Source organism: Stylophora pistillata, chromosome 14 (genome assembly GCF_964205215.1).
Source record: "Stylophora pistillata chromosome 14, jaStyPist1.2, whole genome shotgun sequence".
In the NCBI taxonomy this organism is placed as follows: Eukaryota; Metazoa; Cnidaria; class Anthozoa; order Scleractinia; family Pocilloporidae; genus Stylophora; species Stylophora pistillata.
In genome coordinates this window covers 15,682,779-15,699,584 of record NC_142532.1, presented here as the reverse complement: position 1 = coordinate 15,699,584, position 16,806 = coordinate 15,682,779, and the positions used below count along the sequence as shown (strand labels likewise).

Sequence of the window (16,806 nt, the reverse complement as noted above, 5' to 3'; positions counted from 1 at the left end):
CAGCAGTTTTAAGGCTTCGAAACGTTTTCTACAGATATCCAACCACAAGAAACAAGAGAAAAAAATTTCGTGTCATATGCACTTTAAGAGGCTGTCCGCGGAAGAACCGACCACTAGAATCTCGGCCGATAACAGAATTCCCTCAAATTTTTACTGTGAAATAATTGATCTATTCTATCGGCAAAAATGATATTTATTTGGTTCGTAATGCTATTTTATCAAATTTTTGGCGACGAGATGCGAGGACGGTCACAACCAAAGAATAGTGTTTATTTCACAGTTAATTTTCAGCGTTTCGCTGGAGGCTCTAAACACTTACACATTTGTTTAAATTGCATATATCGGACATATGGTATCATTTTACATCTCTTCTGTTGATTAGTAGCAAAATATGTAAATTCTGACCAAACAATGAAGAATTACGCTGTTTTAAAAATACCACACAAACAGCACTTTCCAAATTTGGGCTAGTGTGCTGTTGTTCCGAGACGCTTTTCTCAAAAGTATAACGGGATCTGGAGTCCTCACCACTGTCCATGTTTAGTACTAGGGCTGGTGTGCCGAAAACAACAAAAACATTTTTGGCAACTAGTCTTTTCGAGCTACAGGAGCTCGATGAGCTTTGCTAATTTTCAATGTTCAAAGTGTATATGAACTAATTTATGCATTTTTCTGGGTTACTCTATTCCTCGCTCAAAATCAATGTTTGAGGCAGTGCTTATTCTCAAAACTAGCACGGTTGTTTTGTTAAGGTGAAGATGTCCATAAATTCATCCAAACTTGCCCTAAATTTAGCAATTACGAAGGTAAACAGTTTTTAATTATCTGTATATAATGTTTTGATCTTTTTATTCGGGGAATCTTTTATATAGGGTTAACCTCTAGAATATCCCCCTTTCGAGAGATACTTTTACAATTTTTATTTTCCTTTCTCTTGAATAAAGTATTGTATGTATGTATGTATGTAGAAATGAACATCTCTGTGACATTATGTTTGACTGTCTCATGTGGGCTGAAACATGTTGACAAAATTCAATTAAGTTAGTCTTGAGCGTTGGCTTATGCTATAGAAAACTAAAATTGCTGTCAGTTACAGATTTAGAAACGTTCATTCAAAATATGTAGAACCTCATGTCGTATCTGTGCTTGAGAACATCTCCACAAAAATGGGTTGATTCAGTCATGTGTCACGCTCTTTACATTGAGAATCGATATCACGGATCCATTTTTGACTACAACGCACGCAGGTATTTTCGATTTGTCGAAAGAAATGGTTAGTGTCAGAACTATTACTTCTTTTTATGAGAGATTTACCTTATCTTGTAACAGAAAATGTAGGTTTAGGGAAAACATATCAGCAGTGCCGATTTCAAGCAGAAGCTCAACGGAATGTCCTTTTTTTAGGTGATACAGCTAAGTATAGTACAAGTATTATTCATTTTTATTGCCGTCTTTTGATTTTGAATATCACCTCCAACTTTTATCTTTTTTATTATTTCCTTTCTGCCTCGTTTTTGCGTGTGTGTGTGTGTGTGTGTGTTTTTTCCTTAATGTTTCATTAATATGGTTTATATCCCTGAGACCACAACAAAGCATCGTGTATGCCTTGAGATGGGCAAAGTAAATCACTTTGTAGATTTTGTAAATAGACCGTACTTTTATCAAGATGTTTCTTATGGTAGCAAGATACTTTTCCCAGATAATGGCGACAAGATAGAGACGCCAAATGTGGTAAGAACCCTGACTAGGTCTACAATGATCGAACAGTACTTGAAGTATTGCAAAGAACAATGTCACGAGCCTCTGAGTAGGTCCACAATGTTCAAAATATTAGAAATTCGAGAAGCATCTCAACGTAAGTCACTGCAAGACCTAGATAACACTGCTGCCGATGGCGCGGCGGGATTTCAGAAACTTGAAACACTGGTTGAAACTCTTGAGAAAGCAGGAATGCAAATGCAGGGGTGGCTGTATGTTCGTCAAAAACTACGAGATGCTAAACGCTATCTCAAAACTGACTACCGCCTGCACTATCAACCAGATGACTCCACTTGTGCAGACCACTGTCGAAGGTTTGCGCTAAGTGATCCTGTAGTACCAAACTTTTAACATCAAAGTTCGCATGAGCACCAATCCACTTGCGGTGACTGTCAAGGGCTGAAGAAGGTTTTACAAGATGTGAGACAAGGAATCGAAGGCTCATCCTGGACGGCTTACAACTTAGACCAACGAGAAGATCTGTATGACTTCAACCAGGCCCAGGAGAATATCTTGCTTTGGAAAGCGCATATCATGCGCTTAATAAACAAGGAGAAGGCGAAACAAGATGCAATGAGGTTACCACATGCGGAGTCCGCTATTCTGATTATGGACTGGGCAATGAAGTTTCTCCAAATGAAATATCGTGAGAAACAATCCGACTGGTTTGGAAAGCGTGGGATAAGCTGGCATATATCCACCCCCATATCTAAGAATGCCACCTCTGGAAAACTGACGTCGCACGCTCATATCTTCGACTCGTGCCAACAGGAATGGTATGCAGTTTGTTCCATTATTGAGAACACACTCGAGGTTGTAAAGAAGGAACACCCCCAAATTAGTAAAATTTACCGAAGGAGCGATGAAGCATGATGTTACCACAACTTTATCTTGTCGGCTTATAGGAATGCAGGGAAACGAATTGGTATTGCAGTCATGCGATATGACTTTTCTGAACCCCAGTATAGAAGAGATGTCTGTGATCGGATTCTTTGCCCGATGAAGTCAACAATCCGACGATACTGTAACGAGAGACATGATGTAGTTTCTGCCAAAGATATGCGTGCAGCACTCTCAGAACGTCCTGTAAGAGGTACAGCTGCCTGCGTTTGCTCAATAAACCAAACTACAAAACACTTGAAGTACAAAAGATACACGGTTTTAGTAAATATGACAACTTCAAGTTTGAGGGGGAAGGAATGCGAATATGGAGAGCTTATGGCATAGGGCAGGGAAGGCTGATTCCTTACCAAGATTTAGTCGTCAGGCCCCAAGGTTCTACATGCCTCGTTGCAAATGAAAAATTCTTTCTGCTCAAAGAGGCTTGGCTCCATAAGGTGACAAAAAATAGTGATGGTGAACAAGCGAATGGTCTTTTTGCCTGTTATGACCCAGGGTGCATTGTGGTGTTCAAGAAATTCAGTGAATTAGAAAATCACCTCGATGTGGGCGGCCACTAATAATAAAGTCTTTATTCCATCATAAGATAAAACTACATATCTAATGTTACAATGAATTTGGAAAAACTACAGAAATCTACATACATATTATGAATTAAAAAGTATGTCATTACAATAAATGTAGCTTAAATATCAACCTATTTATAAAGGTGTTCATAAAGCGCTGTGTATTAATTTTCGGGCGCGCGCAGCCTTTTTCTCCTAAGATTGTGTACATATGTCTTTTGGACAGGAATGATGTCTTTCAGGGGTGGCAATCCGTTGATTTTAGTTTCTTCAAAATGTTTCGGTCTTGTTTGTTTAAAAGATTCTTGATAAAAACTGGAAATGAGATAAAACCGCGTTTATGACATCGGTCTAAAAAATTTTGTACAACCGTAAGATCGGACTCAGATGCCCCATAGACTGAAAGTGCATAGCTAAAATTAGCCAAAACAATGGATATAAAATGATCAATCTCTGCCTGAGAGTAATGTTCCTTTCTCAATTTTCGTAGGACGTGTAAACACTTGTTTGCTTTGACAAGCTTAGTTCTTACATGCTCATCAAATTTTCCGTCACTCTGTAAAGTTACTCCTAGTAAAACGAAGCTATTACATTGGGGAATATTATTAATTGGAGAGTAGAGTACATTATGATTTTTCTTTCTAACAACCAGCTCTTTACATTTGCAAGGGTTGCAGACCATTCTATTGTCTTTACACCATGTTAAGAACTGTCCTACTAAGTCGGCAGACGGGTCACTATTCCTAGTGATAGGCGAAAGAATAGTGGAATCATCGGCATATTTAAAAAGCACAGGGCAACCATTAAAAAAATTCTCCAAATCGTTCAAAAATATATTAAAAAGATACGGTCCGCTTACACTACCTTGTGTAGTTCCTCTATTGACAGACTTCCACTGTCCTAAAAAATTATAACTAACAACTCGTTGTTGTCTTGCATAGAGGAAACTATGATACCAATTGATAATGTACGGATTTAGAGGTAGCTGTTTCAGTTTGGCAGACAAAATAGCATGGTTCACAAAATCGAAAGCCTTGCTGAAGTCCATGGTAAAAATTAGCACTGCGCTACAGTCACTACTATCTAAATACTTGTATGTCTGGTGCTGGATAGCGAGCAAGGCATTTGTGCAACTACCCGCCTGTCTATATGCAAATTGGGTGTGGTTCAGGTTGTTCTCAATGACTGACTGTGCTTATGTACGATACACGACCTTCTCGAACAACCGGGCAATAACGGGAGTAACATTAATACCACGGTAGTCTGAGTCCTCTGTAGGCTTGTTCACTTTGGGGAGAAGATTAACATTTGCCCTTTTCCAGGAGTCTGGCCATGTATGAGTAGACAGCGACAGATTCCAAACGTGAGTGACGATTGGTGTGAGTAGCTCAGCACAGTCTTTCCAGATCCAGTACGGGAGGTCATCTGGTCCCGTTTCCGTTTTCTTTACATGAACTAAGGTATTCCAAACACACCGCTCAGATATTTTCGGGGGCTTTACACTGTCCGGGATATCCATATCACTAGGTCTAACGTAAGTGTCATCATAGCACAGGTTAGCGAAGTAGTCGTTCAGACGAACTAGAGAGTTCTTGTCCAAATTTATCAACGATGACCTACGACGCTGGCCACTGCCAAATTCTCCGAAATTCTGTTACAGAGTACGAAAAACTCAGAAGAGACTGGGCGGAAAAATTCCTCCGTGTTAAAGAGGAGGAAATCGACAGCGCACCAGTAAAATCTAGTGACGAGCGACAGCACCAGCAAGAAGCTGGTAGTCCTAGCAGTGATATGCTGCTTGGTTGGGCACTACATAAGCCACGAAGCCAGGAAGCTGTGCGTTTCACTTCTGAAGTTAAACAGTATCTTACAACAAAATTTGACCTTGGAGAGAGAACCGGTACGAAGGCAGCTCCCGGAAAAGTAGCTGCAGACATGAGAACGGCAAGAAACCCAGATGGTTCCCGCATGTTTGAAAGGAAGGACTGGCTAACGAAGACTCAAGTGCAGGGTTTTTTCTCGAGACTGGCGGCTGCAAGAAGAAGACAGGGAAGCCGAGAAATTGAATTGGAGGAAGTTTACGCAGAGGAAGAGGAGCAAGAAAAACGTGAAATGTTGGAAAATGTTGCCGGCCAGCTTGGTCTAAAGCACCCTATTTGCTATGACTCATACTGCTTGTGTGACCTTTCACGCGATAAGAAACTTGAACTTTCAGCGTAGTCATGCTTAAGGAGATGTTTAAATTTTTTGAGATTCCGTATGGTTCCCGAGATAGGAAAAAAGATCTGGAAACTAAACTTTCCACATTCTTAGAAGGATGTGACTGTAACTGATAAGAAAAGGTCTAAACTCTTAAATAAGAATGTAGAACATTGTTTGATCCGTTTTGATTAGGACTGGTTCGGCGTACTCGGGGTTTCAGAACATATCGAGGAGTAGAGCTTTACTTTTGTGGTAGAAGAGAGACTAGTTGATAAAACAAAGAAAATATAAAAATAGAGGAAAATGGCGAAAACATAGCTGCAAATGCTTCCGCCGACTCAATCAATCAATATTTTGAAACCCATATAAGTCACGAGATGTAATTAAATCTCTCCAAACTCGTTTACCTTTAATCTATAATAACCAAGTAAGAAATTAAAGGTCATTTGAATTTAAAGAGACAAATAGACGGTGAATCACCGGCGGTGATTATCGATACTAAAGAGAAAACTTAATTCATTAATCTTTTAGTGGCCACTGATTTTGTATTTTACTTTTTTTACTTAACCTTTACCATTTTACGGTATCACAGAAAAACATGGGCATTTCAACCTGTTTGCCACCTAAAATCGACATCGTCATAATTGTCTACAATGAAATTACTTTTTGGTCCATAATAAGGCAAATTCTAGAATAAAAATAAAGTAAAAATAGGAAAATTATCGCTCTTGACACAAACCATTTCTGTGCGATGTAGTTAAATTTAAACCCGTGACATTTTCAATGTAAAGAGCGTGACACATGACTGAATCAACCCGATCTGGTGGAGATCTCTGGTAAGACATGAAGTTCTCTTCATAATAACATACTTTGAATGAGCGTTTCTAAATCTATTAGAGCAGTTTTAGTTTTTTACAGCATAAAACAGCGGTCAAGACATACTTAATGAAATTTTGACAACCTGTTTCAGCCCGCTGACAGTTAAACAACTTCACACAGATGTTCATTTCTACCTTCGTAATTGCTAACTTTGGGGCAAGTTTTAGATGAATGTATGGACATCTTCACCTTAACAAAACAACCGTGTTAGTTTTGAGAATAAGCACTGCCTCAAACATTGATTTTGAGCGAGAAATGAAGTAACCACAAATGTGCATAGATTAAGTCATATGCACTTTGAACATTGAAAATTAGCAAAGTTCATCGAGCTCCTGTAGCTCGAAAAGACAAGTTGCCAAAAATGTTTTTGTTGTTTTCGCCACACCAGCCCTAGTACTAAACATGGACAGTGGTGAGGACTCCAGATCCGGTTATACTTTTGAGAAAAGCGTCTTGGAACAACAGCACACTAGCCCAAATTTGGAAAGTGCTGTTTGTGTGGTATTTTCAAAACAGCGTAATTCTTCATTGTTTGGTCAGAATTTACTTATTTTGCTACTAATCAACAGAAGAAATGTAAAATGATACCATATGTCCGATATATGCTACTTGATCAAATGCGTAAGTGTTTAGAGCCTCCAGCGAAACGCTGAAAATTAACGCTGAAATAAACACTATTCTTTGTTTTTGACCGTCCACGCATCTCGTCACCAAAAATTTGATAAAATAGCATTACGAACCAAATAAATATCATTTTTGCCGATAGAATAGATCAAATATTTCACAGTAAAAATTTGAGGGAATTCTGTGATCGGCCGAAATTCGAATGGTAGGTTCTTACGCGGACAGCCCCTTAATAGCCTGGCAAGCATTCTGGTCTAAGCAAACATAACGAGCCTCACGCCGTTAGCAACCAAAAAAAGTCTAGGTATCCAGCAGAGAATCCGTACTTTTAGTGCGCATTCTCTGCTGGATACCAGTGGCTTGCTTCGGTAAAATTTTTGATCGTATTTCGCTCCTAATCTGATAGAGGCGTCAACTTTTACACAATCATGTCATCATCCTATGGCGTGAAAAGGTAATTAAAGAAGCCGTATCCGAAAAAAGTGTACATGGCCGGCGCTTAAAAATAGTGACAAGACGAAGCGCTCGCCCGTAGTGTGTTGCGGCAGTTACAGTCACGTCGAAGAAACATTTCTTAGTCAATGCTTGCGGACTTAGTTAACCTCATTAATACTAACATAGGCTGCGACGCTTATTTACTACGACATTTAACTGGCGGCCTGAGCGCTTTGTTTTCTAATCAATTTTACCCGATTTTTGTTTTCGGATCGGAGACAAAGTAAATTCCAGAACCGACGACTTTTTTTCCGCTGTGTTCGGAATCTTTGACAGCTGACGCTTGGTGCTGTAATTTTTGAGCATCCGGATACCAGTTATTGGGAATAAACTCGGCGTATTACGACCTATAATTTCATTTGCTGTTTAACGCAGAGTCCACAATACAAGGCGGCTTTTTCTCACTGATATTTTAAGTCGCATTTATAGTTTACACACTGTTCCAGTTTTTTTAAACTATATTCATGCAGTACTCATAAGATTCTTTGTCACTGGCCTTCAGATGACCTATATTGGTGCCGGAATCCTCTAGATAGTTGCGAGAGATTACAGACATTATAGGTACGATGTGATTAAGGCACTGGTGTTGAAAATCTTTTTGCGCCGGCTACCTCCTCCGCAACGATGATTAAAATCGTGAATAAACAGAGACCGGGGGTAGTAATAATTGTTTTCAAATCAAGATAGATGTTAAACAAGCTGACAAAGCTTTTAAACAGACAAAGACCAACTTTCGTTTAATGACACGTTACGAACAAGTTTAAACTCCCTTGAACTTTAACAGGGTTCGTACTGTCTTGCAAGTCCGTAATTTTAGGGCAAGTCCCCCAATGAATTTAACCAATCCTTGGACAGTCCTTGAATTTTTATATTCTAAAAGCTTCTTGAGAGGGGTGGGACGTTGACTTTTTCCGAAAAACCAACTTAAAATACTGAGTCAAGCGCTGTGCGCTAGGGTGGTTTGGAAATTAACATAGAGCGCGGTAGATCCAGTAATGCGTTATTGACCAAGCAGGAAGACTCAAACCTGAGCCAAGCGTTAAGAGCCAAGCGAGAGCTTGCCTGCAGGTTACACAAAGACAAAATGGCTGCAACGCTGGCCACCGCAGAAAACGAAAAATAAGCAAGGGTTAATAGCCAATCAGCTCACAGAATTCACTGCATCTGGCACCGCTTGCGAAGCCAGCCATATATAAAGGAAAGGTAATACATCGGCGTAATATAACTCTTAAAGCAAGAATCTCTCCCAGCATATTCATCTAAGGTAGTAAAAGTTTAAAATGTTATGAAAGCTGAAAAAGAAAGGGTTCCGGTGTCGCGCTTATTAAGAGTTACAAGTTTGAATGGCCGAGGGGTGGGCACTTATTCAAGGAAATACGGTATATCGATCACTTGAGGCTGTGCGCGTTACTTCATGTTGTTTCATGCTTTATATTATCTCATATTACCCAGTTTGTCAGGAAATCAATCGTCGTCGTGTGTTTACGTCCTACAAAAACGTCGCATCAGAGATTTCACGATCTAGCTTCGCAAAGAAATGTACCAGCAATGTTTTGCCTTCTGTTATTTATTGAGTTTTTTGGAAGCATTTGTTGTTTTGATGTTCTCTTCCCGTCGCGGTTTGCAGGGCGACTTTTAACAGTAAATGAAGCTGTTTTTCAAATTTTTGTCTCAAACGACCATTTATTCCTGTCGCTCTGCTGTAGATATAGGTGAAGAGCTCAAATAACAGAAAAGTTTGCGTCACAAGAATTTCTTCACATATATCCCAGAAAACCTCAGGCATTACTCTGAATGCCAGAACTTCAGTCTGGGTAAACCAGAAAGGATAGACAATACTTCCCTATATTAACCATGAATGAAAAGCTAAGAAGTCAAATATCTCAGAAGCGCTCAGGCATTAAACTGAATGCCAGTACTTCAGCCTGGGTGAACCAGTAAGGCCGATAGACAACACTTCCCTAGATTAACCTGTGAATGTCAAAGAAAATAAGAATGTTAGGTATCCCAGAAGCACTCAGGGATTACTGTGAATAGCAGAACTTCCGTTCAGCCTGGGTGAACCAGAAAAGATAAACAACACTTCCCCGTATTGACCATGAATGAAGAAACTTAAAGTATGTTGTATATCCCAGAAGCGCTCAGGCATTACACTGAATGCCAGGACTTCAGCCTGGGTGAACCAGAGAGGATACACAACACTTCCCCATATTGACCATGAATGAAAAGCTAAGTATGTTGTATATCCCAGAAGCGCTCAGGCATTACACTGAATGCCAGGACTTCAGCCTGGGTCAACCAGAAAGGATAGACAACACTTCCCTATATTGACCATGAATGAAAAGCTAAGTATGTTATATATCCCAGAAGCACTCAGGCATTACTCTGAATGCCAGGACTTCAGCCTGGGTGAGCCAGAAAGGATAGACAACACTTCCCTATATTGACCATGAATACAAAGCTCAGTATGATGTATATCCCAGAAGTGCTCAGGCATTACACTGAATGCCAGGACTTCAGCCTGGGTGAACCAGAAAGGATACACAACACTTCCCTATATTGACCATGAATGAAAAGCTAAGTGTGTTATATATCCCAGAAGCGCTCAGGCATTACACTGAATGCCGAGACTTCAACCTGGGTGAACCAGAAAGGATAGACAACACTTCCCTATATTGACCATAAATGAAAAGCTATGTAAAACTTTGTTATATATGCCAGAAGTGCTCAGGCATTACAGTCAATGCCAGGACCTCAGCCTGGGTGAACCAGAAAGGATACACAACACTTCCCTATAGTGACCATGAATGAAAAGCTATGTACGTTATATATCCCAGAAGCGCTCAGGCATTACACTGAATGCCAGGACTTTAGCCTGGGTGAACCAGAAAGAATAGACAACACTTCCCTATATTGACCATAAATGAAAAGCTATGTAAAACTTTGTTATATATCCCAGAAGTGCTCAGGCATTACAGTCAATGCCAGGACTTCAGCCTGGGTGAACCAGAAAGGATACACAACACTTCCCTATATTGACCATGAATGAAAAGCTATGTACGTTATATATCCCAGAAGCGCTCAGGCATTACACTGAATGCCAGGACTTCAGCCTGGGTGAACCAGAAAGGATAGACAACACTTCCCTATATTGACCATGAGTGAAAAGCTAAGTATGTTGTATATCCCAGAAGCGCTCAGGCATTACACTGAATGCCAGGACTTCAGCCTGGGTGAACCAGAAAGGATACACAACACTTCCCTATATTGACGATGAATGAAAAGCTAAGTATGTTGTATATCCCAGAGGCGCTTAGGCATTACACTGAATGCCAGGACTTCAGCCTGGGTGAACCAGAAAGGATACACAACACTTCCCTATATTGACCATGAGTGAAAAGCTAAGTATGTTGTATATCCCAGAAGCGCTCAGGCATTACACTGAATGCCAGGACTTCACCCTGGGTGAACCAGAAAGGATAGACAACACTTCCCTATATTGACCATGAATGAAAAGCTATGTATGTTATATATCCCAGAAGCGCTCAGGCATTACACTGAATGCCAGGACTTCAGCCTGGGTGGACCAGAAAGGATAGACAACACTTCCCTATATTGACCATGAATGAAAAGCTAAGTATGTTATATAACCCAGAAGCGCTCAGGCATTTCACTGAATGCCGGGACTTCAGCCTTGGTTAACCAGAAAGGATAGACATCACTTCCCTATATTGACCATGAATGAAAAGCTATGTAAAACTTTGTTATATATCCCAGAAGCGCTCAGGCATTACAGTCAATGCCAGGACCTCAGCCTGGGTGAACCAGAAAGGATAGACAACAGTTCCCTATATTGCCACTGAATGAAAAGCTATGTAAGTTATATATCCCAGAAGCGCTCAGGCATTACACTGAATGCCAGGACTTCAGCCTGGGTGGACCAGAAAGGATAGACAACACTTCCCTATACTGACCATGAATGAAAAGCTAAGTATGTTGTATATCCCAGAAGCACTCAGGCATTTTTCTGAATCCCAGGACTTCAGCCTGGGTGAACCAGAAAGGATAGACAACACTTCCCTATATTGACCATGAATAAAAAGTTCAGTATGTTATATATCCCAGAAGCGCTCAGGCATTACTCTGAATGCCAGGACTTCAGCCTGGGTGAACCAGAAAGGATAGACAACACTTCCCTATATTGACGATGAATGAAAAGCTAAGTATGTTGTATATCCCAGAAGCGCTCAGGCATTACACTGAATGCCAGGACTTCACCCTGGGTGAACCAGAAAGGATAGACAACACTTCCCTATATTGACCATGAATGAAAAGCTATGTATGTTATATATCCCAGAAGCGCTCAGGCATTACACTGAATGCCAGGACTTCAGCCTGGGTGGACCAGAAAGGATAGACAACACTTTCCTATATTGACCATGAATGAAAAGCTATCTATGTCATATATGCCAGAGGCGCTCAGGCATTACACTGAATGCCAGGACCTCAGCCTGGGTGAGCCAGAAAGGATAGACAACACTTCCCTATATTGACCATGAATGAAAAGCTATGTATGTTATATATCCCAGAAGCCCTCAGGCATTACACCGAAGGCGAGGACTTCTGCCTGGGTGAACCAGAAAGGATAGACAACACTTCCCTGTATTGACCATGAATGAAAAGCTAAGTATATTATAAATCCCAGAAGTGCTCTGGTATTACTCTGAATGCCTGGACTTCAGCCTGTGTGAACCAGAAAGGATAGACAACACTTCCCTATATTGACCATGAATGAAAAGCTAGGTATGTTACATATCCCAGAAGTGCTCAGGCATTACTCTGAATGAAGGACTTCAGCCTGGGTGAACCAGAAAGGAAAGACATAATTTCCCTCTATTAACAGTGAATGAAAAACTAAGTTTGCTATATCGCAGAAGCTCCCAGGCATTACGCTGAATGCCATATAAATCTTAGAAATATGACAAATAAATATATATCTCAGAAGTGACCAGGCAACACTGAACAAAATAATATTGTTACAGGATAAGACTTCAAGAAAATAGATTTTTTTAAATGATACAATGTTGACTATGCCTTACTACAATGGGTGCACAGAATTTAAAAATTAAGATGTTATACACTGCAGGCAGAGCACGTAAATTAACATCACATGGCTCCTTTCAAGGAGAAAGAGCAAGTCATCTCTTAACCCCTTCCATCTGAAACAGACAGAAAAAAAAAACAGTGAATTTAGTTTCCACCTTTATAATCCAAGCTTACCATATTTTTGCTGGTAACTGGGTAAAAGTGTAGAACAGCTCCCCTAAAAGTCTGTCGGCCGACTGTCAGCCAACTGTCGGCCGGCAGTATACCAACTGTCCATCAAACTAAGTATCTCAAGTGAGATTTAAAGACATGTATTCCAATAGAAAGTGAAATACCATACTGCAAGCTGGAACTTTTTATGCATGTCAATGCAGAAATGCAGAGTTGTACCTACCCCCCAATATTTGCTTTGCTCTTTAGGAAACACTCAGCAAAGGCTTCCCCAAAAGGAACATCAGGAGAGGCACATTCCTACAAATAAATTGCATGTATCACTCAATAATGAATTAACTGAGCTAAAGTCATATAATGTTCACTACTAATGGTAGATATATAATCACTGTTCACCACAGATAAAATATGTTCACTTTTATGGAAACCTTTCGTCTGCCTTTCTGTAAAGTCAAGAAAGCCAAGAAAGCTCTCACTAATTGATTATAAATAAATTGCATAACAAATACCGGTAGGCTGAACATGTTTTGTGTTATTGTATAATTCCGCTATGATGCATGTCATTTAGCATTGCAGGTGTAACCTACCTTAATAACTTTGCAGAATACACAGCACTCTGTGTCCAATCCTTGCTTGCAAATTTCATTGATATATTTTTTGGCATCACCAACTCTTTGCTTGAGCAGCATTATCAGTGTTTTGTAATCAAGAGTAACTGTCATGAAGAAAGACAAGAAGATAACAAGAAGTTGAAGTTAAAATAGCTACACCAAAGATCTCAAATGGTATACTTTCCCAGATATTTTCTAACACTGCCAAGCATAAAATGGATTCAATAATTACTATCACGTAGCTAGACATGTAACATAAAAACATTGCAAAAATAAAAAATAATGAGATAAAAAAAATATAAAGAGTCAAGATTGGCACACACAAATAACCTAGAAATTTAACTTTAAAGCATCTTCCATTAACTACTATTCCAGTTTTCTCAATGGCATCCCTCTGGCGATTTAAATCTTTCATAGTAGAAAAATAGAAATGAAATAAATTATAATACTGTCAAGACCCTATCAAGGAAACAAACCCGAAATTTCTCCTAAAGTAGCCCTAAATAGTGATCATAGCTAGAAGACTTAGTGGCTCAGCGTAAAATCAAACTCAGCCAATTATGCGATTTTCCTGCCAAGCAGAGATGAGTTCTGATACACCGTAAAACCAGCATTCACAACAAAACATAAGACAGCAAACTCACTTTTTCCAATCTTAATAAAAATGTAAACGTTATGACTTACCCCGGTTCGTCTTAGCTTGGAAATGCTAAGTAACGTTTGCCAAGCTTTTCTTGATCCAGAATCCTCGACTGCAGTTTGAAAAACAGCAGGGTCCAGTCTGGTACTCTGAAAGATTGCAAAAACTGACGGTTACTGTCCCCCAGTATTGTTTCCAACGCTTGCAGTAGGCTGCTGCTGTTAATTTTAGTTTTGTCAAGGATGTCGTTGAGCATTCGCCCCACCTCAGGACTGTGGACATGACAGCTACGATATACATTTCATCGATGTCCACATATCCTCGCGGCGACCTTCTCCTCAATTTTAACTCTGATGCTGGTCTTACTTACCTAATTCGTTTATTTCCTCTAATAGGAATTCTAGCTGACTCCGCGCTTGATTGAGGTCGGCCTTCTGAGTCGATCGTTTTCAATTCGAATAGCTGCGGAGGCATCACGAACTGCTTTCAGCTCCTCGCAAAAGTCATCGCTTGGTCGAGTCTTGCTAGTCTCCGTTTTGATTTTAGGCGAATTTATTTTATCGATCAACCAAAGATATCTCACCACTTCTCCTTCTTCGAATTTCTACCGGAAGATGGTGGAAACAACTCCAAATAGAGAGACGATGGCCACTTTGTTGTTCTGAACATATCGGCCATCCAAGCTTCCGCCATTTTTTAAAGCTGGACCGTACAAAACGCTTGGAAAATGTGCCACTAACAGGCTACTTCAAAAAACTTGCTGACTCTTATGCCACATTTCTTGAAATTTAAGAGAAACCATTCCCTTGACTCATCTGGAGGAGAATGAAGCAATTCAACCCTTCGAAGTTTGAAGGGATCCATAACTGCACTCGACCACGGGAAACTAAACATTCCCGCTTTTGCTTACGCATATTAATATGAAATCCAATCTCCAAATGTCAATAGGCCGATCCAGCCCCTAATAAAAAAACAGGCTTCATTGTACCCAGCAGGAACAGAGATTGTACAAATTCAAGCAACTACTCAGATAACTGCGAGCAATTATCGAAACATAGGCATGCTACGCATGCAGGAGTTATTTTTTTGGATACGTAGGTTGAATTGGGACACTATATAACTGATGCTGGTGTCGGAATAATTGTTGGCAAAAATAAACTGCATTGGTACAACGCTTCCTGCAGTCCCCTCCACAGCCCTAATTTGAACTTGTCACGTAATGCTATCTCTCTCTCCAACATTGCATGACGAGACTAAACAACAACCTGCTCGTAGGTCTTACAGCCTCTGGACAAAGATATTTTCCGGTCTCCGTTATTCGAACAAGTGAAAGTAGATTGAACTAAGAGAAAGTATCATTCTTCAAAGGATAATACGGTGGGCTACTTGATTGGTTGTTGCCTATCTGGACTTTGCCCTTTGCGTGCGAAATACGTGATAAAATGCAGGTTGTTTACAGGAAATTGACACGCAATGGGGTAAAGTCCAGGTTAGCTAAAAGCCAATTTTAATGGTAGAAAACGTCTAAGCACGTGAGAGTTGCGTGGAAAATTAACCGACCGTACCATTCTGTCCCTTGTGAAATATTTTTCATTGAGGTAGATTTATGTCATAAAATTTGCGTTGTTTACTGGAAAATGGCGTTGTTTACTGGAAAATGGCATTTCATCTGAAAAAAATCTAATCCATACTGGCGAGGAAAGAGTAACACGCAATTGTAACGGGAAAGTATCATTTAAACAATATTTAATTCATGGAGGACTTTTAGAAGCAAAGAAACGGATATGTAATATAGCAGTCGACGCAGAAAGTAAATGTAACTTGGTGGTCGTTTCAACCGCTGCTAAAAGAACAACCATATGGCAAAAAAAAAGATTATCAATCAAATATGATTTGCGCAAATATCTTGCGTAAGATTTAACAGAGTCAGTAAAACTAGCCTTTCCGAAACAACACGGTATAGCGCTAAATTCGTGTTAGGCCTCCAGCTGACGGTGTATGCGTCGTAAGTGAAGGAGCGGTACACAAAACATGCACGTTTTAACTCGCTAATCGGTAGAAAAAGTTCCCTGACGACCTTTCAAATCCAGACAGATCATAGCGATAAAATCCTCACGAAGGACATGGGCCATTACACTGAATAGATGATCTTACAACTCTTGTAGATGTCATCTTACCTCGTTCCTTGAGCGAAATTCAAAATTGGAATCGCTAATTAACTGCTCCTATCAACATCTGAAGTAATATTTGATTCAAAATTTTTCTCATGTTCCACTCAGTCTCCTTCAGAAGGAAGAATAAGCATAGTCGTACAACGATCACAACTCCACCACTTTCCCAACACGACTGATACATTTCCTTAATTCGCGAACCGCTCTCTCCGACTCAAGTGTTGATTCACTGAACTTTGAAGACCTGTCCAGCCACAAATTAGCAAGAACGCTCTGATTGGTGCGACAGCGAAAAATACTACAATCTGATTGGTTTGTGATACACCAGAAAATTGGGCCAATCACATTGCGTTGAGATACACCAAACAAAAGATGCGCCAATCAGATTGCTTAGAGATACACCAAATTACGCTGATCAGATTACACTACACCACAATACACCAATCTATACGCTAACATATAGTTATTTTTTAAAAAAAAAAACTCAAAAAGGCTGTCAAGGCGCTGATGGAAACTTATCCGGTTTATGACGTCACTCCATAGCAACCAGCCTTTTCGAATATTTGAACTTCCGTTTACCTGTGGCTCGTGATGATATCAACTAAGTTGAAATTGTAAATTGGCCACCGTAACGATTCGTTACGGTGGCCAATTAGAAGAAAATTATTCCATATCTGTCAAGA

General features: G+C 39.9%; 1 protein-coding gene, 1 long non-coding RNA gene and 1 pseudogene across 3 annotated transcripts in view; 2 read left to right on the top strand and 1 right to left on the bottom strand.

Annotated features, from left to right (window-relative positions):
* LOC148716768 (uncharacterized) overlaps nt 1-16,806 on the top strand; it is a 130,491-nt gene that overhangs the window by 41,769 nt on the left and 71,916 nt on the right. The gene's annotated exons all lie outside the window — the stretch shown is intronic.
* LOC148716777 (uncharacterized) lies at nt 1,564-5,599 on the top strand (annotated as a pseudogene).
* Nucleotides 12,524-16,592, bottom strand: LOC148716776 (uncharacterized). 2 transcript variants are annotated; one of them, XR_015995554.1, is made up of 4 exons: nt 13,997-14,231; nt 13,289-13,416; nt 12,925-13,001; nt 12,524-12,643 (listed from the first exon to the last, which is right to left on the bottom strand). It is a non-coding gene; the product is annotated as an uncharacterized LOC148716776 (long non-coding RNA). The 2 variants fall into 2 exon arrangements; XR_015995555.1 differs by lacking the exon at nt 12,524-12,643 and adding an exon at nt 14,323-16,592 and having other exon boundaries at nt 12,932-13,001; nt 13,997-14,101.